At 37.2% G+C, this 21,866-nt stretch overlaps 1 pseudogene; it reads right to left on the bottom strand.

Annotated features, from left to right (window-relative positions):
• Positions 1–21,866, bottom strand: part of LOC141487831 (uncharacterized) — a 179,341-nt pseudogene that overhangs the window by 41,640 nt on the left and 115,835 nt on the right.

Raw genomic sequence — 21,866 nt, 5'->3', positions numbered from 1 at the left:
CTGCTAAATCTTGTATTATCATGACTGTAGATTCATGATATTTGAATTTCTAGCTGCTTGCAATATTTTTTCCTTGTTTTGGGAGTTCTGAAATTTGACTATAATATTCCTGGCTGTTTTCATTTTGGGATCTCTTTCAGGAGGTGATTGGTATAGTCTTTCAATTTTTATTTTGTCCTCTACTTCTAGGCTATTAAGGCAATTTTCCTGGATTATTTCTTGAAAAATAAAGTCTAGGCTTTTTTTTGGTCATGATTTTCAAGTAGTCCAGTAATTTTAAAATTATCTCTTGGGTCTGTTTTTCAGGTTAGTTTTTTTTAAAGAGATATTTAACATTTTCTTCTAGTTTTTCATTCATTTGGTTTTGTTTTATAGTTTCTTGGTTTCTCATAAAGTCATCAACTTCCTTTAGTTCCATTATACATTTTTTGAGGTTTTTGCAAGACAAATGGGGTTTAAGTGGCTTGCCCAAGGCCACACAGCTAGGTAATTATTAAGTGTCTGAGACCAGATTTGAACCCAGGTACTCCTGACTCCAGGGCCAGTGCTTTATCCACTGCACCACCTAGCTGCCCCTCTATTCTACATTTAAAGGAATTATTTTCTTCAGAGAGCTTTTGTATCTCCTTTTCCATCTGGTCTATTTTTCTTTTTAAAGCACTCTTTTCATTCCCCTTGTGGACTGCTTTTTCCATTTGACTCAAATTGGTTTCTAAGAAGTTATTTTCTTCAATAATTTTTTATAAATTCCTTCACCAAGTTGCTGACTTGGTTTTCATGATTTTCCTGCATTGCTCTCATTTCTCTTCCCAATTTTTCCTTTACCTTCATTACTTGATTTTCTTTTTTTTAGGCTTTTTTTTGCAAGGCAATGGGGTTAAGTGACTTGTCCAAGGCCACGCAGCTAAGTAATTGTTAAGTGTTTGAGGCCAGATTTGAACTCATGTCCTCCTGACTCTAGGACTGGTGCTGTATCCACTGTGCCACCTAGCCATCCCATTACTTGATTTTTCAAAATCTTTTTTGAGTTCTTTTATATTCCATCTTCCATGATTCATATTTTTCTTGGAGGTTTTGGATATAGAAGCTTTGACTTTGTTAACTTCTAAGTGTGCATTTTGATCCTTTATAGGACCAAAATAATTGTTTATAGTTGAAATTTAAGAAATTCTGTTGTTTGCTCATATTCCTAGTCTATGACTTGATTTTAACTCTTTGTTAAGATGGATCTCTGATCTGAGGCTGGAGGACAAACTGTCCCAAGCTTTTGAGTGTTTTTGAAGCTGTTTTCAGGGACAACCTCCCCCTGCCCCAGGGACCTCAATTCCTCCAAGATCTTATGAGAGGCTATGACTCCTGGCTAGTGCTCTGGTCTGTGGATTACCAAAGCATTCCTTTCTGCCCTGGAACTGTGAGGAGAGTCCCTGTTCCTCTATGGCAGTAAAACTCCTTTTCCTGAGACTGGGGCCCTAAACTGTGACCTGGATCTGAGTATGGGCAAAGCAACAGAGTCCTGATTCAGAAAAAAGGAAAGAGATCTCTGCAATCTCCCTTGACCCCCCTTACTGTTTGAGAGCTGAGTGCTCTGAAAGCAACCCTGGGTGGTTCTCTGCACACTGGTTCTCTAGACCTGCTCTGGTCCTAGCAGGCTGGGTCTGTGCTCAGACCTGTGCTGAAGTGGGCTTCGAGCTCCCTGTGGTGCCACAGAGTTTTCCTGCTGAGCTTCCCAACTGTTGTTAGCAATCCCTGAGCAGAGAGGTCTAGAAGTTGTCACAGCTTCCACAGACCCACGGATCCAGATCCCTACAGGCTGTTCCTATATTCCTAGAGTCAGTTCGCTCTAGCACTGTCTGGCTGTGCTGTGGGCCTTTTCTAACCCTGGTGTAACAGATCTTTCCTGTGGATTTTCCAAGTTGTCTTCAATTTGGAAAATTGTTTCTCTCAGTCTTTTTGTGGGTTCTGCCACTCTGGAAGTTGGTTAGAACCATTATTTAAAGGTATTTGGAGTAAGTTTTGGGGGTGAGAACTTGTGGGAGTTCCTGCCTCCACTCTACCATCTTGACTCTGCCCCTAGAGTACTTTCTTTTAAAGTAATTTTATTTTTTTAATAATCAATATAAATTATTCTAACAAATTCCTCCCCCACGTAGCTTCCATTAAATTTCAATGTCCATGATCCACCCAAGTATCCATAATACCAGCAGTTAAACTTTACCTTTAAACTATTATCAGAGGTAAGTTTTCACAATCTCATAATTATTTTTGCTTGTCTTTTTAAGTGTTAATTTTAACATATATGTTTCTTTCATTCATCACTCTTAGCAGAAAAGTCATTAATTTTAGAAATGCTACAATAGTCTGGTTCCAGAGGTGCCTGAATTGTTTTTTTGGACAATGACACTTTTAAGTATGTGTCCTTCAAACTTAGCAATAGCTTTCATTATATTTATCACTTTTGAAGCTTTTGCAGATATGAGACAATTTCTTTGCCCTTATATGACAGAAGGGGGAGAGAGCTACAAGACTGACCACTGAAACATCTAGATCTGCCTATTCAGTAGGCATGGTTCAAGGACATAAAATGTATTAAATACTTGAAAATTGTAAGGCATGGTCTCAGTTCATTCACACATATAATTGTTATTTGACTAAAGAGGGTAGAACACATAAAAAAGAAATCATAGAAATAATTTTAGATATATAATAAACAAAATCACAGAAATAATTTAAAAAGAATGATTGATTTCATAGGTGGAAATCTGGGGAATTCTTGCCTTTAAGTAAAGTTCAGATTCAGAAGGCTCTGATTTAAGCCATAAAAAGACCTATGTATATAGGGAATATAGGAGCCTGGCACTAAATATGGAAAAATAATAAGTAGAAGAGTAAGAAACAGTAGGAGTTTTGAAAAGCAATTTGTTGGCACTGTTGAAAAAAACAATAGTAAGAATAGGTAGGCTTTAGCTGGTAGTTCCTGATTGATTGGATGAAAACTTTAGTTTCAGCTATTGTCCTTCAGTACCACCTACAGTTTAAGAAGTGAAACTTCTGATAAATGAGCATTGCCCATTTATGCCCCTTCTGGTTTGAGAAAGAAAAATTGATGAAGGGGGAAAAACAAGTATTGCTACTGCTTTACAGTTATAGCAAGATACTAGATTTACTCTCATAAACTACCTGTACACTAGTAGGTTTGGTTCCCAGAGTAAGGGAATTGATCTCCCCCCTCAGGTTTCTAGGCATATTCTAAAGATGTTGGAAGTGTTATCTCTAAAGTTATTAGATTTAACTCCTATTCTATTGTGTTTTCTTTAAAAGCAATAAATAGTTATTAGTATCCCAGGTTCATCTAACCAATTTACAATACTTGTTTTTTTTTGTTCTTTACAAATGGATCTTTTTTAGAGAAGATACATCAAGATGCATACAAAGAATGAATCATTCCTCCTAACTAAAGTCATACTCTCTGAAATCATTTCAACCTGAGAAAAGTGCACTTGGACTTAAGGTATATGCCACAACATATTCATACCACCAAGTTTGCCAACAGACAAAACCACTATAGAAAATATCATCTGTCAAATCTGATTCCCTATTAAACTGGTATCCACAGGTGACTGCAAATTGTGACATGGAATCCTCTCCCATGATCTCTAACTATATTCTTAACCTTTCAGTTTTCACAAGTTCAATCTATTTCCTGCTTCAATATTCTTTCACCAAAGGCAAGCAAAAAGAGAAGGATAAGAATTGAAGCAATAGCGTTTCATTGTGATCCTGAATTATGCATATATTGTGCTTCATTTTATTGTTCATGCATTTGTTTTTAACAGTTATATATTATATTATTATTATTATTTCTTTTAACTTATTAAGTAAATGATGTTTTTTAAAGATTATAAGGATATCATTAGTGTGAGTGGTTGATTATGCAAAAAGAAACACATCAGTGTGGCCTCAGGACCTGGAGTATAAGGGGAATATATTTCATTTCAGCAGAGTTTTTCCTAGGCTCCTGAGAGAAGCTGAATAGTTCTATGATCAGAACCTAGACCTGCTAGTTTGAAAGCAGGTTGGAATGAGTGAACTAATCCAAAGAGTGAGAAATTATCTGCATATTTTATACTGGAATCTGATAGTGTTAAATTGTAGGGGTGACCACATCAAGGGTAACTTCCATTACATTGGGAAACAATGGATTGAATGAAGAAAATGCAACAGACATTAAGTATGGGGGGGCAGAGTCAAGATGGGGGCAGAATCAAGATGGCAGCAGGAGAAGAGCCTCTCTTAGGTGCTCTCTCTCCAAAATATTTTAAAAACCTTAAAATTAAGACTCTAACTAAATTTTTGAGAGACAGAACCCACAGAAAGATCCAGTGAGGTAATTCTCCAGCCCAAGGTAACCTGGAAAATAGTGGAAAAACTCTGTTCCATGGGGTTGAAGGGGTGGCCATGCCAGAGCAAAGGAACTTCAGCCTCCCAGGAACAGCCCCAGAGTGTCTAGGAGTGGCAGCTCCCCTCAGCAGGAACAGTTTCCTGACCTGCACCCCAGGGAGCATGAAGCACAACTTCGAAGATCAGTAGGGAGACCTCTGACACAGCGAGCACAAAACCCAGGCCCTCAGCACAGTTGGCAGCCCAGATAACAGGAAACAGAAGCAGGCTGGTGGAGTTGCCCAGCAGGAGCTTCCAGGCAGCTGTGCCCTGAGTGCTCAACCTACCGAAGGTAAGGGAGTGGAGGGAGACTGCTGAGGTCTGTCCTCTATCCCTGGAACAGGACTCTGGGACTCTGACCACATTCAGATCCTGGTCACAGTCTAGGCCCCCCATAGAGCAGGCCCCCCCAGCCCTGTGGCAGAAGGGTGAACTTTCAGGAAGCACCCCAAAATCAGGCACAGGCTGGGGAAATGAGTAAACAGAAAAAAAAGAACCTGACCATAGACAATTACCTTGGTCCCATGGAAGACCAAAATACTCACTGAATCTGAAGATGAGAAAGTCCAAGCTTCTGCATCTAAAGACTCCAAGAAATATAGAAGTTGGGCTCAAGGAGATGTCAGAGCTCAAACAAGATTTTGAAAATAAAGTGAGGGAGACAGAAGAAAAATTGGGAAAAGAAATGAGAGAGATGAAGGAAAAACATGAAAATGAAGTTAGCAGCTTAGTCAAGGAGATCCAAAAAAATGCTGAAGAAAATAACATGTTAAAAACCAGTTTAGGTCAAATGGATAACACAGTTCAAAAAGTTATTGAGGATGGTGGCTAGGTGGTGCAGTGGATAGAGCACTGGCCCTAGAGTCAGGAGTACCTGAGTTCAAATCTGGCCTCAGACACTTAATAATTACCTAGCTGTGTGGCCTTGGGCAAGCCACAAACCCATTGCCTTGCAAAAAAAAAAAGTTATTGAGGATAAAAATTCTTTAAAAAGCAGAATTGGCCAGATGGAAAAGGAGACAAGAAAGCTCTCTGAGGAAAACATATTCTTCAGATATAGAATATATATATATATATATATATATAATATTCAGATATAGATATAAGGAAGCTGATGACTTTGCAAGAAATCAAGACATAATAGCTCAACACTAAAAGAATGAAAAAGAAGAAAATGTGAAATATCTCATTGAAAAAACAACTGATCTGGAAAACAGATTCAGGAAAAATAATTTTAAAATTATTGGGATACCTGAAAGTCATGATCAGGAAAAGAGCCTTGATCTCATTTTTAAAGAATTCCTACAGGAAAATTGCCCTGATATCCTAGAAGCAGAGGGCAAAATAGAAATTGGGAGAATCTACTGATCTCCCCCAGAAAGAGATCCAAAAAAACCAACCCCCAGGAATATTACAGCCAAGTTCCAGAACTCCCAAGTCAAAGAGAAAATATTACAAGCAGCCAGAAGAACATAATTAAAATATTGTGGAGCTGCAGTCAGGATCACAGAGGACTTAGTAGCAACTACATTAAGGGTTCATAGGGCTTGGAATATAATACTCTGGAAGACCAAAGAACTTGGAATGCAATCAAGAATCAGCTACCCAGCAAAATTGAACATCTTCTTCCAGGGGAAAAGATGGACTTTCAGTGAAATGGGAATTTCAAATGTTTCTGTTGAAACAACCAGAACTGAACAGAAAGTTTGATCTTCAAGTTCAGGACTCAGGTGAAGCATAGAGAGTGGAGGAGAAGGATAAAATATGAAGGACTTAATGATGATGATGATGTATTTCTACATGGAAAGATAATACTGATAATACTCATATGAACCTTCTCATTTAATAGAGCAGGTAGAAGGAGCTTTTATAGATGAAGCACAGGAGAGAGCTGAATTTGAAGATATGTTGTAAAAATGGAGTCAATGGATGAAAGGGAAATATACTGGGAGTAAGAGAAAGGAGAGGTAGAATAGGCTAAGATATTTCATATAAAAGATATTTCATGTAGCTTTTGCAATGGTATGGAAGGGGGGAAGGTGAGGGGGAATGAGGGAACCTTAATTCTCATCAGAAATAGCTCAGAGAGGAAACAGCATACACACTCAATAGGATATAGACATCTAGAGGAAAAAGGAGAGAAGGGGGATGGGGGAAGGGGGGATGTAGGTGACAGAGGAGAGGGTAGATCATAAGGAGTGGGTAGTCAGATATAATACTTTTTTTTAAAACTTTTTATAAGGTTCTGGGATTGGGTGGCCTGTCTGGGACCATAGGGCTGGGTGGTTGCTGGGTCTCTGGGTGGGATGTGGGTTTGGGGCCTTTTGGCCCCAGGGCTGGTTGTCTGTCTGCTGTGCCACTTGGCTACCCCACAGCACATTTTTGAAGAGGGACAGAGTGAAAGGAGAGAGAAAAAATAATATATGGTTGTGGGAAGGAATGGATGGAGGGAATTACAATCAGCAACAGCAACTGTGGAAAACTATGGAAGTAGCTTCTATGATGGGCTAATGATAAAGAATGTGATCCACCTGAGACAGAACTGATGGTATCAGAACACAGACTGAAACACATTTTTTTCTCTTTCTTTTACTTTATTTCTTATGAGGTTTTATATTTTTGTGGGGGAGGAGGTATTATGATTACTCTTAAACAAGAATATTTTAGTAATGTGTAAATAAAAAATAAATAAAATCTTAAAAAAGAAAGAAAAATGCAACAGAATGGAATGACCTAAGTTGAAGTTTGAAGACAATGTGAGGCCAGGAAAGCCAAGTGATCAGATTTTATTGACTAAGATGATTTGCTCACTGACAGCTGTTGCACATGCCAAGTACTTTTTGACTCCAAAGCACAGGGTGTCTACTATGTCCTTTTCTGTATCTCCATAGTGAGAAGCAGTAAGGTGCAATGATTTCAGGATCAGTTTTTCTCTCTCTCTCTCTCTCTCTCTCTCTCTCTCTCTCTCTCTCTCTCTCTCCCTCTCACACACACACACACACACACACACACACTAGCTGTGAGCTGTGAGACCATGAGCAAGTTAATTCTCAGGGACTCTAAGCAACTGTCTAGGAACATAAGTTACAAAGCAATTGTTGCTCTGCATCAGAGGAGGGATCTTCCAAACTTATAAAAACAATGGTCTGTGAACAGAAGGAAAAAGTGCTGCTACTAAAGTTGACCTGGGATCTGACAAGGAAGGTATATTAACCACTTTCCCACATTACTAGAATGCCTTGAATATTTTGTTCTTTTATTGGATTGTGACTGAAGACTTTTTCTTTGATGAGGACAATTTTTATATCTGAAAAGGATCTTAGAGATTACCTTGCTGAAATTCTTCATTTTGCTGAGGAGAGAGCAGGCTAATCAGTATTGCCCTATATTCATTCATCTGCTTATTGGTAGTATCACAAGATTTAAACATGGTCACTGTATTGAGGGTTGGGTTTAAAATTTTAATGAACACAAACTATTTTCTTGGGGGGGGGGAAGAGAATAGGTCTTTTAGCTTCTAGAAAGCTTTTAGAAACTTTAAAGTTATAGCAACAACAAATATATAAATACTCCCCCTCCCCACCCCACTCCCAACTCCTATGGATACACTTTTTCCTCCACCATTTTGTTTTTTGGGCACAATAGGCTCACTCTTAGTGAAAGTTCCTATATAGCTTTGGCTCCTCTAAGCTTATATTTTGTTGAGGCCTGACTGCTATCCATGGTATGAGTCCAGAAAATCATTCATGAAGGTCATTCCTTGCTTCTTAAAGTGTTGATGCTGGCCTGGTACAGTGATGATGGTCTTTCTTAGGATTCTGATTTCCCTATTCTTGTGACATCTTTGGATCACTCTCTTGACTTTTAGTCTCTTGACTTTATTTTCTAAAGGGAAAAGGAAAAAAACAGGAAGACCAAGAGCAGAAACTTTTTTCACCTGGCCTCAATGTAGAGAAGACCCCCAAGGCTTCTCCCATTAGAACATTATTTCTAATTAGACCAGAAATTTAAAATCCAACCACGAAAATATCAGTTGAAAGAATTGAAGCAAGAGAGATTAAATAGGCCCTTTATCTTCCAATTTACCCATTGGCATAAGGATTGAAATCATTATCTAACTCAAAAGAAAGCAAAGCAGGGGAAAGAACTATTTTTCTTTTAGGTTTTTTGCGAGGCAAATGGGGTTAAGTGGCTTGCCCAAGGCCACACAGCTAAGTAATTATTATGTGTCTGAGGCAGAATTTGAACTCAGGTACTCCTGACTCCAGGGCCGGTGCTCTATCCACTGCACCACCTAGTTGCCCCAAGAACTCTGTTCTTTAGGTTTTTTTTTTTTTTTTGCAAGGCAAATGGGGTTAAATGGCTTGCCCAAGGCCACACAGCTAGGAGAACTCTGTTCTTGAGAGAAGAGTGAACTTGTCTCTAATCTTGGTCTAATCTCGAGGAAGTAGGTCCTCTTCCTTGAGACTAAGACTTTGTTTATATAAACTATGTGTATTGAAACTTATAATATTTATATGGTCCTTGAAATTCTACTATTTCGTAATTCTTAATCAATCTATTGTATTTCAGGATTTCATTGTAGGTCTGACTAGGAAGAAAAAGCAATTCTAAGATTGTCCACTAGATGGACCCCTATTATTTCTTGAGAAAACTGCAACCCGTTTCCCCCAATTTTCCAGTACTTTTTCTACTTGGTAAATAATAGCTTCAATTATTTTGCATTTTAAAAAAAATGTAAGTAGCCATGAACTCACTTAGAAAACCAAAGTTGAAATCCAAAGTTTGGAGGAGAGAGACATTTGCTTCAATTTAAGCATTTATTAAATGTACACTTGTGCAAGGTGAATGGTAAAGAGCCTAGAAATGGTATTATGTGACAAACTGTCGAATGAAATAGGTATGTTTAATCTGAAGAAGAGAAGACTTAAGGGACATATAACTGCCTAAGTATTGCTGAAAGCTTTAATGTGGAAGTTATTAAACTTGCTCTGCTGGACCCTCAGAGCCGAGGTAGGAGCTAAAATGCACAAAGAGTAAAATTTTGATGCTATGGAAGGAAATACTATAGAAGATTGAGATCTGAGCAAAATGAATGAACTCCTCCTCCCAGGAAAATTTTAAATGAAGGTTGAATGTCTTTTTTTCTTTAAGAGAAAGTTACTCAGATCTGGTTTAATCTAATTGATGCAAGAGGTCCCTTCCAATTCTGAGATTCTCTGATTCAATATTAATACCAATAGTAGTTAACATTTATATAGTGTTGGGCAGCTAGGTAGTGCAGTGGATAGAGGATTGGCCCTGGAGTCAAAAGGAACTGAGTTTAAATCCGGTCTCAGACACTTAATAAATACTTAACTGTGTGGCCTTGGGGAAGTCACTTTAACCCCATTGCCTTGCACGCCCCCACAAAAGGAATTAGGCAACAGAGAGCCACAATAGATCCGCTAGTCAGGCACACTGATGTGTGTGAAGGTATTGGAGGCAGAAGAAACATGTGTCAGCCATTATGACAAGCACTTTACAAACATCTCATTTGATCCTCACAACAAGACTGGGAGGTAAGTGCTATTCTTCCCATGTTACAGTTGAGGAAACTGAGGCAAGCAGAGGGTAAGTGGTTTTCCCAGGGTCACACAGCTATCAGGAAACTAAGGTTGGAATTGAACCCAGATCTTCCTGACGCCAGGTCTGGTACTCTACTTTTTGCAGTACCTATAACATATTTCTCAATTCTTCCCTTGACTCCCACTCTACTCCACTCACAGAATTATAGGTTTTTACTGGAAAGGATCTTAGCAGTCATGTCATCCCACATACCTTAGAAAAATTTATGACTGGAACAAAAGAATCCCATAAATAAAACTGTGATAGCCATGGTGGTTAATATAAAGAAGTATGACAGAAAAATAAATGTATAATGAATTTTAACTTCCCCTCCCCCTGTTATTGTGCAATTTAATTCCACAGTGAAACCTTCAGGCACCCTTGAGGGTCCTTCCACAAGCAAGCAGACACTAATAAACTAAAAAGAAGGAATCTGATCGAGATTAAATTTCATCTTGATGAATACTGTGATGGGTCTCCAAAAGAAAATTAGAATTCACAATGAATGGCTCTATTGCCTTAAGAGGTAGCTTGGTGAAGTAGAATAACTCTGAATTTAGAGTCATAAAATATTAATTTCAGTCATCCTAGCTTTGTGACTGTTTGCCAGTGTGGTGAGGTGCAACAAGCCCTGGACTTGGAATTAATGGACCTGGATTGGAATTCTGCCTCTGCCCCTGTGAACTTGGGCAAAGCTATCTATCTTCCCTAGACCCCAGGGTCTAACTCTGTATAATTTTGAGGTCAGGTTGGATATTCTCCATGTTCTTTCCAGCTCTTTATACAAAGTTTTTTTCTTAGTTTTTTAATTTATGAATTTTTAACCATTCTCTTAAATTTGGAAATTTGGAATAATACTTTAATTCTTTGGAGTCTTGTAAGGAAACTGTTTTGTAAATATTAAAGTCCTGGTGATGCAAAGGTGTAATTGGATGTAGCTCTTCAAATTCTTTTTAGTACTCTATCTTCCAAAGAGTTCTACATTTCTACATGAGCTTCACTATATGATATTAATCAGGGTGAAACTCTGATTGGATAAGTGTGCTTTTAGGATACACAGTTTAAAGAGCAAACAGTTTTTCAGGGAAGAAGTGGGTAAGACATGTGGTTTTAGCATGAACTCGAGGAGAATGAGAAAGAATGGCAGGGGTGAACCAAGATGCAGCATCTACAGGTAAATAGGAACAGAGATTGAAGGATGATTGAGGCAAGGGATTGGAGAAACCAGATGGCAAGGGCGAACTCACTTTGAGACTCAGGTTACTGTGATGTGGGCATAGACACAGTGGAGTTATGGAAGTTATCTCCAAACTCCTCTTCTGAAGGATATCCCCTTGCTGTCCCCAGGCTCCTCCTCTGAAGAAGTTAATACCCATTAGCTGTGTTACTGAGATGGAGACTAGTGACCCAGCAAAATCTGCTTCTGGACAGTACTCTTTAATATCTTGCATGATTATGTAACGATGGTATAGTAAATGGAGTGCTGAATCTGAAGTCAAGAAGAGCTGAGTTCAAATTGTGTTTCAAAATCTTCCTGGCTGTATTACGTGGAGCAAGTCATTTAATGTCAACCTACCTCATTTTTTTTAGCTTTATAATGGGGATAATAATAATAATAATAATAATAATAATAATAATATTATTATCTACCTTTCAAGTTGTTATAAGGATAAAATGATAATGTTTTCAAAATGTTATGTAGTGCTATCACCCTTTGTATTTTCTTCCTCATTAATATCATTTTAAAAATGATTATTACTGCTCATGTTCCTTTCCTGCAGTGTTGGGATGATAGCTGGATTGAATAAGGAGTGAGATGTTCAGTCTCTAGTCCTTAGACTTGTGGGAGGCAATATACTTGGGAAATAGGTGGTCAGATTTCCATTTGATTTAATTCCTTGTTAGTTACTTTGTACTCTTTAGCAAAATGATTGTTGCTTTGCTGTGATGTACTTTGTTTTATTTTTAGCTTGGTTGGAGTAATTCAATGGAAGGAGGCAATGATGAATTTGAATTGAGTTAGCTTTTAACCTTTTTAGTGCCATGGATCTGGGATAGGGGTTGATATTAGGGACCTGAGATGCTAAACATGAATATGAATCATTATTAAAATATTCTTCATAAATTACCTCTCTGGGGAAGCTAGGTAGTATGACACAAATTTGGAGTCAGGAGGACCTGAATTCAAAAATGACCTCAGATATTTCTGATGTGACCCTGATCAAGTTACTTAACTCCAATTGTCTCAAATTCCCCCCCCCCCCCAAACCTTTTCAGCATGACACATTTTATTGTTTGGTAATGATTATGGTAGAGTGGGAAGAGTTCTGGATTGGAAACCAGAAGCTCTGGGTTTGAATCAGCTCTTTCAACTGCCTCATGAAGTTACTGCCTTGTATAAATCAGAGAACAAATCCAAGTCTCTTATTTTTCATCTGTGAAACAGAATAAAATTGCTTTTGGTACATATTTCATGGACATATTTTCTGGATTCCAGGAAAAATATAAATGAAGAAGTTTTGCTGAAAATAAAGCACCGTGCAAATGTAATAAGTTGTTATTAAATACGTCTTTTTAAAAATATTTATTTATTTGAAATTTTGCAATTTTCCCATAATCTCGATTCCCTCCCCCCACCCCCTACAGAAGGCAGTCTGTCATTCTTTACATTGTTTCCATGGTATACATTGATCTAAGCTGAATGTGATGAGAGGAAAAATCATATCCTTAAGGAAGAAAAATAAAGTATAAGAGATAGCAAATTACATAATAAGATAATGGTTTTTTAAAAAATTAAAGGTGATAGTCTTTGTTCTTTGTTCAATCTCCATAATTCTTTCTCTGGATACAGATGGTATTCTCCATTGCAGATACCCCAAAACTGTGCTATTAAATAAGTCTTTACAGCCTAGTTTTAACAGTCTTGTGATGGAAGTGGCCACTAGGGGGTGCCATATGCAAATGTTGACTCCTGAGTTAGTGCTAAACATTTTATTTGCAGAATTGGGAAAGAAAGGATAGGAAGGACTTAGAAAACAAGATATTTTATACAATTTCAATGCATATTATTACGTTTCAGTTTTACAAGGAAAATATTTAAGATAAAAAAATAAATCTGTAAAAATCAAAAAGTTTACCACTCATATTTATAACCCAAACCTGCTGTTTCAATTAAATTCACAGAATCTTAGAGGATTTATAGGGACTTGAAGGAGTGTGTTGACATACTCAACCAATGTCAAGACTCAAACCCAGGCTTCCTAATTTCATGATCATTGTTTATTGCCACCATAGTAGAACTGATTCTTGGTTGTTGGACAGAGGATGCAGCATGGTTTGGTGTCTAGAACCTTAGACTTATTATTTACCATTCTTCCAAACCTCCATTAAGTTTTCTTGCCTAAGAATTTCTTTCACTTATTAAAAATCTACCTTTGCTTTAAAGGGTGAGGGACTGGATTTACTATTTTATTGGTTTAAGGAACCCCCAGGATCTTCCCCCTCATTAAAGCATTTGGAGAAGTTACTACAGACTTAGAAAGTTGTCAAGAGCAGTGAGAGGGTCACATGACCAGTATGTGTCGGGGAAACTCATCTTAAATGGATCATAGATTTAGAGCTAGAAGATACTCCATTGACCTTCCAGGTTGGCCCCCTCAGATGAAGGAACTAAAGCCCAGGGACTTTCCCAAGGTCAATAGCTATTAAGTATCAAAAGGTGGGATTTGAACTCATAACTGATTCCAGAGTCATTGTTCTCTCTATTGCACTCTACTGCCTCCTCCATAAAGTCTCCCTAAATACCCTAATTAGTAACAACGTTTTTCCCCTTTGACTTTATATAACATATACTTGGTTAGTAACATGATGGTGATGATGATTATGTTGATGATACATCAAGATATTATTTAGATTATAGGTTTTTTGATTTTATATATATATATATATATATATTTATATGATATTTTTGGTTCTATTATATGTCCATATCATACATATGTCCTACAGAAATAGATTGTAAGCTTCAAGAAGACTTGTTAGATGGTACAGTAGTCAGGAAGATATGAATTTAAATCTAGTCTTTAAACACTTATTGGCTTTGACCCTGTCTTCTTTAATACTTTCTTCTCTCTAGGTTTTCAGGACACCACTCCTCCTACCTATTTGACTGTTCCTTCTTAGTGTTCTTTGCTGAATTTTCATCCTTATCACATTCCCTAAACATAGAGCCCCTCAGGTTTCTGTCTTGGGTCCATTTCTCTTCTTAATACTACTACACTTGGTGAATCATCAATTCCCTTAAATTTAATGACCATTTCTATGAATTTAATTACTATATTCTGATGAATTTCTTTTTTTTACTTTTTAGGTTTTTTGCAAGGCAAATGCGGTTAAGTGGCTTGCCGAAGGCCACACAGCTAGGTAATTATTAAGTGTCTGAGACCGGATTTGAACCCAGGTACTCCTGACTCCTGGGCCGGTGCTTTATCCACTCCGCCACCTAGCCACCTCATGAATTTCAATTCTGTCTATCCTGTCCCAACCTCATCACTGACCTCTAAATACTTAATCTCCAACTACCTTTCAGACATCTCAAATTGCACGATCAATATACATCTTAAACTCAACATTTCCAAAATAAACTCCATTATCTTCCCCCTAACAATTTCTCTCTTCTTTATTACTGTAGAAAGCAACACCATCCTCAGTCCCTCAGGTTTGCAACCTAGGAATCATCCTGGATTCCTCATTATATCTCCCTCCTCCCCCCACCCATAATCCAACCTGTTGCCAGGACCTGCCTATTTCACCTTTGCATCATCTCTTGAATACCCCCCCCCCCCCATTTCACACCCTGATTATTGTAAAAACTTGTTGGTGAACCTGCCGGACTCAAGTTTTTAACCCACTTCAATGCATTTTTCATTCAGTCTAAATAAAGTACAGGCTTGACAGTATCTCTTCCCTACATAATAAATTATAGTGTCTCCAGATCACCTCCAGGACCAAGTACAAAATGCTCTGGCATTCAAAGCCCTTTATAATGTAGCCCCCCTCTTACTTTCTAGTCTTTTACTTTATTCCCAATATATATATATACTCTGATTCAGTGACACTGACCTCCAGGCTTTTTCAGTAATAAGACACTCCAGATCTCAGCTCTTAGTATTGTTTTTCTGGCTGCCCCCTAAAACATGCTCCACTCCTCACCCCAATACAACCTCACTCCCATGCCTGGAATTCTCTCTCTTCTTAACTCTGCCTACTGAATTCTCTGACTTCCTTTATCTACTAAATTCCCATCTTATAGAGGAAGTCTTTCCCAACCTCTCTTAATTTTAATGCCTTCTCTTTGCTAGTCATTTTCTATTTATCATATATATGATATATGATGATAAATATGAAATAGAAATATGATAATATATGTATAAACTTGCTTTGCATATTGTCTCTTGTCATTTAGATTGGAAGCTCCTTAAGGTCAGGGATTGCCTTTCATTCATTTCTCCATAGTATTTAGTATAGTGTCTGGTACATAGAAAATGCTTAATAAATGTTTTTTGGTTGATGGATAGCCGTGTGACCCTGGGCAAGTCATTTAACCTCTTTTTGTCTCAGTTTCCTTATGTATAAATGGAGATAACAGTTTCTACCTTTTGGGATTATTGTGAGGATTAAATAAAACAAAAATTTAAACCACTTAGCAAAATGCTTGGTAACACCAAGTGCTATATAAATGTTAGCTATCATTACTTTGTTAACTCTTGTAGGGATTGGATCTTATTGAATTTTTGCATATATCTTAAAGTTAATGTTTTGCACATAATAGACATGTTTGTTGAATTGTTCAATGAATAGCTCTAATCTAATTCCTATGTGAAAACTCGAATCCTTTCTACATTCCCAACAAGTGAACATTCAGCATCTGCTTGAATACCTCCTGAAGAAAAACCATTACTTTCTGCAGAATCATCTACATAAAACTTTTCATTTTAAAGATCAGAGACATGTGCTTTGTAGAGTTTCTTGAATATAGTAAACTTTCAGTAAGTATTTGTTGAGTTCAATTGGAACTGATGCCCAGAGAGATGATAGGACTCATCAGGACTGTATTGCAGGTGGCCAAACTAGGATTAGGACCTGAGACTACTGATTTCCAGAAGTGTTCTTTTCATTTTAACACATTGACCCCCCCCAAAAAAATTCTGTTCTTTACATTACTTATTAATATTTTGAATTATTTTAATGTGGATTTCAATAATTTCAGAGGCAAAATTCCCACATAAGTACACTTATTGCCATCAGGGAGAGATCATTTATCAGATTTAATATTGAAAAACAAGGTTTAATTTGAAGCTTCTAGTGGTTAAATTGCATATCTTTTGGTTATCAAATACTGTGCTTTTCCCTGAGCATCCAAGGGTCATAAAAATACACTATTCTACTGTCTTTGTTAGGTTATAATACTCTCCTTTGGGGGGGGGAGAAGCCAGCCCTCTCATTTCAAAGTCTGGCAAGAAGTAAATGTAACATAAAAGCATATTGTAATTTAATTATAGGGTGACTGCTTGTGTATTAAGATACCCTCTTCTTCCATAACATCAGTTGCAAAAGCCATATACTATAGAGGTATCTGAAGCATTCTTGCATGAAATGAGCTTGTAGCTTTCAGATTTCATTGCTTTAAGTGTAATCCCCCTTTAGAATTTATTTGTATTTCTCATAAGGAGAATCATTCATGATCTACAACGAGGATAAAAATGAATGCTCTGCTTTTTTTAATAAGTCATGTGTATCTTATTTCCCTAGTTTTCTTTAAAGCAAAGCTCAGATGTGATTTACCATGATCATTAATATGCCCTCTTGAAATTACTTTGTATTTTTTACATTTATTAGTGAGACAATCACATATATATATAAATGTGTATAGATGTATTAATATTTTGATTGTGTTAAAGTATACTTGTACCTTCTAGTAGTATTTAAATTCCTTATCTTTGTATTCCTAGCATTAGAACACAGTAGGTGCTTAATAAATGTTAATGTTTTACATATGACCAAGTTGGAGTCAACATGGTGTTGGAGAAAAATTACTCAACTAGTAAATATAAGTTCTAGACTCTGTGTCACTAACTGAGTTGGGTGATTGACAGTCTCTTTGTGCCTCACATGTAGCTGGATGGGTAAGTAGCTTCTGGGGTGTATACACACATATGTGTAAATATTTCTACATATATTTCTACACAAATATACATATATATTTGTTTCACCTACCCCAAGGGAGAGTAACAAAACTCCTCTAAAATAATGTTTTAGTGGTCTTTGGATACTCAGGGAAAAGCACAGAATTTGTTTATCAAAAGATATGCAATTTAGCCACTAGAAGCAGCAAATTAATGACTGCCTTGATTTGAATAGAACTGAATCTCTTTCTCCCTGATGGTACTAAATTTATTTGGGAATTCTGCTTTTGAAATGATTGCAATCAACTTTAAAACAATCAGGATAATAATATATGTCTCTATATATTCATAAACATATGTGATTTCTCTCTATGTATATATGAGTAAAATAGGTGGCATGGACAGTGTCAGACTTGAAATTAGGAAGACATGTTCAAATTTGACCTCAAACACTTATTAGCTGTTTGACCTGGGACAAGTCACTGAACCCTGTTTGCCTCAGATTTTGAAAATTGCATTATACTGTGCTTTTTAAAATAAAAGCTGTATATGCTCTGGTTTTTAATAATTCAACTCATTCTAGCAGGTCAGGTACTTACATCTTCCTCTTAGGTTTCTAGGGGTAATTCAATGTTATAGGATTTCCTTTAATGCTATCTATCAAAGTCTCCATTGTGATGCATCTCCTGGCAATTTTAATGCCAGGGATTAATGTCCTAATATCATCTAACCAATTAATATCAATTAGCTTTTACAAAAGTACATTTGCTGTAGAGATGTTTCTATAACCAAAGTATAAAAATGTCCCTCCAAACAGGGACATACTCTCCCCTCTATTATCCTGATCCCTTGGGAGAATGGGTTCAAACTTAAAATACTTTGTACAAATATTTCCTCTACTGAGTTTACATCCAACATAGTGGGATAATGTTCTCCCTTGCTTGAAGGGCACATTTTCTTGGCTGCTGGGTAACTGTGTTGTATCTGGGTCTCGCAAATTGTTCCTTAGGGCCAACTCCTTTCCAAGTTTGGCTACAGGAACTCTGGTGGCTTTTCCACTCCTTGCACTGGCTGCAAAAAATCCAGCTTGGATATTACACTCTGAATTTCTGTGACTGGCTTTCCCAATCAAGGTAATAAACTCCAAATGTTTTACCTAGAATGGAAAAGAATGAATGGAATTGGAAGGAAAAGAGAACTTTTTTTTTCATTGAAACATTATGTTTGCCATCTTATTTCTGTCTCAACAGTCAAAATACCCTTCTTCTGTAAGTTAGCAGAATGGACCTTCCATTCAATGTCATCATGCATTTCCAGGAACAGGCTCACCAAGCATTTACATAGGTTGACAGTAGGTAGAACCTATTGTGCATGACCTCAGGACAAGGCCTTCAATGACCTCTCCAATACACTAATTACACATATATGATCTAATTTTGTTTCCCCCTTGAGACTCAAGAAGAAAATGTTTCGGATAAATGCAAATATTTTCTGAAATAGTGGTCAATGTTCTTCACAAGTTAAGCAATAAGCATTTTTAAAGCATCTTCTATGAGACAGAAAGTAATAAGGGCTGGGGAGGTGAGGAGAAAAGTGAAAGCTTACATTAGACTGATGGGAAGCAACACAAACACATGTAAGTTCATACAAAATTATACAAAGCAAATCCAAGTCAATGTAGGGAGACTGAGGCCAACAGAATATATCCCCAAATCAAAGAATCTTGGATTCTTACAACCTTCATGATTTAAGATGCCTTCTCCTTCAGACATACTTTTCATCATGGGAGCATTTCTCTAAAAGGGTTAGTTGGAAGAAAAAAAATACAAGAGAAATGGGATGGTGGGGAAAAACTGTTTCCCACTGCTTTACTAAGGCCTGGTTCTTCATTTTGGGTGTTCATGGGTGTGCATCTTTGACTAGAATGTATGTTCCTTTATCTCTGGGCCAGGTCAGCTTCTTCTGGCCTAGGACCTCTTGGTCCTAGGAAACCTTAATGTGTTGGGCAATCTTTTTATTATTATTATTATTATTATTATTATTATTATTATTATTACTACCATTGGATTGAGTTCCTCTCAAACATGGACTGGGTTCTTCTCATTGTTGTGGTGGGGTGACGTAATGCCCTAGCTCCACTTAACTGCTTAAAATTGATTAGCTTTTGCAAAGAGATATTTTATGCAAAGGGCAGCCAGATGGTACAGTGAATACTGAATTAGACCTGACATTAGGAAGATCTGACTTTATTTTCAACCTCAGAAACTTCCTAACTGTATGACCCTGGGCAAGTAATTTAACCTGTTTGTCTCATTTTTCCTCATCTATGAAATGAGCTGGAGCAAACCATTCCAATATCTAAGTTAAAAAAAACCCAAATGGAATCACTTCTTTTTTTCCCAGGATTGTAAATGAATGTGGAAAATGCTAAGGAGAGGGAGACTCTGTGCTGTAACTGAGCATGCCTCACTTTCACATTTTTGACTAGGACTTCTTTTTAGAAGGTCTATATAGCTTACTCCCACTAGACCAAAGTCAAGAAAGATATAACAAGAAGAGGACTGTATCCAGAGTTAAAGGACCTTAATGTAAACCTCAGTTGCACTGAATGAAATGACTGAACAATATTTTATTCAAAGATATAGAAAAAACAAAGCTTCAAGCATTTTCTTGAATGCCTCTAGGACATACTCTACCTTCTATCTCTTCAGTCTCTAGGGAATATAATCAAAATTAATTCAATTTCTATATAACATTGATCTCATCAAGTTCATGTCAGGGTGGGTCATGATTGATGAATCTTTCTGCTGGGCTGGAATCCAAAAGGGCTCTCATGAAGATTGCTCCTTTGGGCATCTGACTCCTTGTCAAAATCCAGCTTGGATATCACACTCAATTTCTGTGACTGGCTTTCCCAATCAAGGTAGTAAACTCCAAATGCTTTAACTAGAATGGAAAACAATGAATGAAAAGGGCAGGGACAAGGCTTGCCTCTTTGGGGCCATATAACCTCCTGATGGGGGAAAACTCAAAGGCATTTCCCATTACAGTATACTCTCTCACCAAATGAAGGAGCTAAAGCTGACAAGTATGTGTTTTTTTTTTAATGTCTATGCATTTAAAGGACCAATCAAAGAGCTTCCTCTTCAAGATGTGGTTGTCTAATCAGAACTAGTTATAGAATGTCCACAAATGCTCTACAGTCTTTCCAAAACACTCTTTAATATATCATCATGATTCTTTAAGAAGCAAGTTCCCTAATATCTTCCTCTTGCAAAGCTTTTTGGGTCTGTGTATGGACTAGATCCTTTTCATCCTGGTTTAGAGATTTCTAGAGAAGAAAATTCATTGCCTCATTCTATAACTCAAATTAAAATTAAATTAAATTAAAACCAAGCACGGCAAAATGCACCATGTTGATGAAAGACCAAGTCACCTTACCACATTTCTAAAGCTCAGTATTGCTTAAAATGTCCAGCAAATCATAGGATTTAGAGGTGAAGGAACCTTAGAAGTGATCTCTACTGTTGAAGAAAAGGAACCCAAACTAGGAAGAGGAAAGGAAAAAAACCTGTCCAAGGCACATAGGTAATAAATTTCACCCCTCCCATTTCTCCAATTCCCTATCTTCTTTACAGTTTTGAGGTTCTTAGAGTACAAGATGTAAGGGAATATGCAAAATACACAAAAATACAAAGGATAGCTGCATTTTTCTGAGAATTTCAGCTGTGCCAAGGATTAGGTGGCAGAGCATAATGGAATCTTAGAGATAATCTAGTCTGATTGTCTCATTTTACTGAAAAAGAAGTGTTATGACTTCTTCAAAGACTCACAGTAAGGGGGAACTGAGGTTTGCACTAAGGTCCTCTAACTCTGGATACTTTTCTCATTACATCTTTCTTGATTCTCTGCATTCTGGGAAGACACTCTGGTCTAGTAGGAGTAAGCTATATGGACCTTCCAAAAAGAAGGCCTAACCAGAAGTGTGAAAGTGAGGCATGACTAATCTCAGTTACAGCAAAGAGCCCTCCCTCTCCTAGCATTCTCCACACTCACTGACAATCCTGGGAAAAGAGAAGGAGAGAACAGACTGTAGGCAAGGCAGAGAGAGTTTTAACTCTGAGGAGGGTGAAAGCAGCTGAACAGTTTTTTTTCTCCTTATAAAAATAGTCCTTTATTTTTTCCTTCTAATCCTTTTTTTCTCTTTACATTCTCTTCATTTTTGTAGGATCCTTGATCTTATTTATATATTGCATCTTATTTATATTTTAAAATTTTACTTGAATCATATAATACTACATTAAGGAAATTTAGAAGTAGATGGATCTTAGACTTGATCTAGTTCAATAGCCTACTTATTCCACCGAAACAGAAACTGAGCCCCAAAATGGGGAAGGTTAGAGAGCTAAGGAAGTGCATGGTGGGTCTGGCATTCAAACCAAGGGCTCCCTAACTCTAAATCAGGTGTTCTTTCTGCTATACCATATTGCTGGAATCTAACATAGGAGAGAGCGAGGGCTCAATAAATCCCTCCTGAATTATCTCCCAAGCAGATGCTCTGAAATTAAAAAAAATACTTTTCTAAACCCCACAAAAAATAAACAAATGAGAAATTCTTAGGTCTTCACAAGAAGAAAT

This window comes from Macrotis lagotis, chromosome 1, assembly GCF_037893015.1.
Source record: "Macrotis lagotis isolate mMagLag1 chromosome 1, bilby.v1.9.chrom.fasta, whole genome shotgun sequence".
Lineage (NCBI taxonomy): Eukaryota > Metazoa > Chordata > Mammalia > Peramelemorphia > Peramelidae > Macrotis > Macrotis lagotis.
This window is presented reverse-complemented; position numbering and strand designations above follow the sequence as displayed.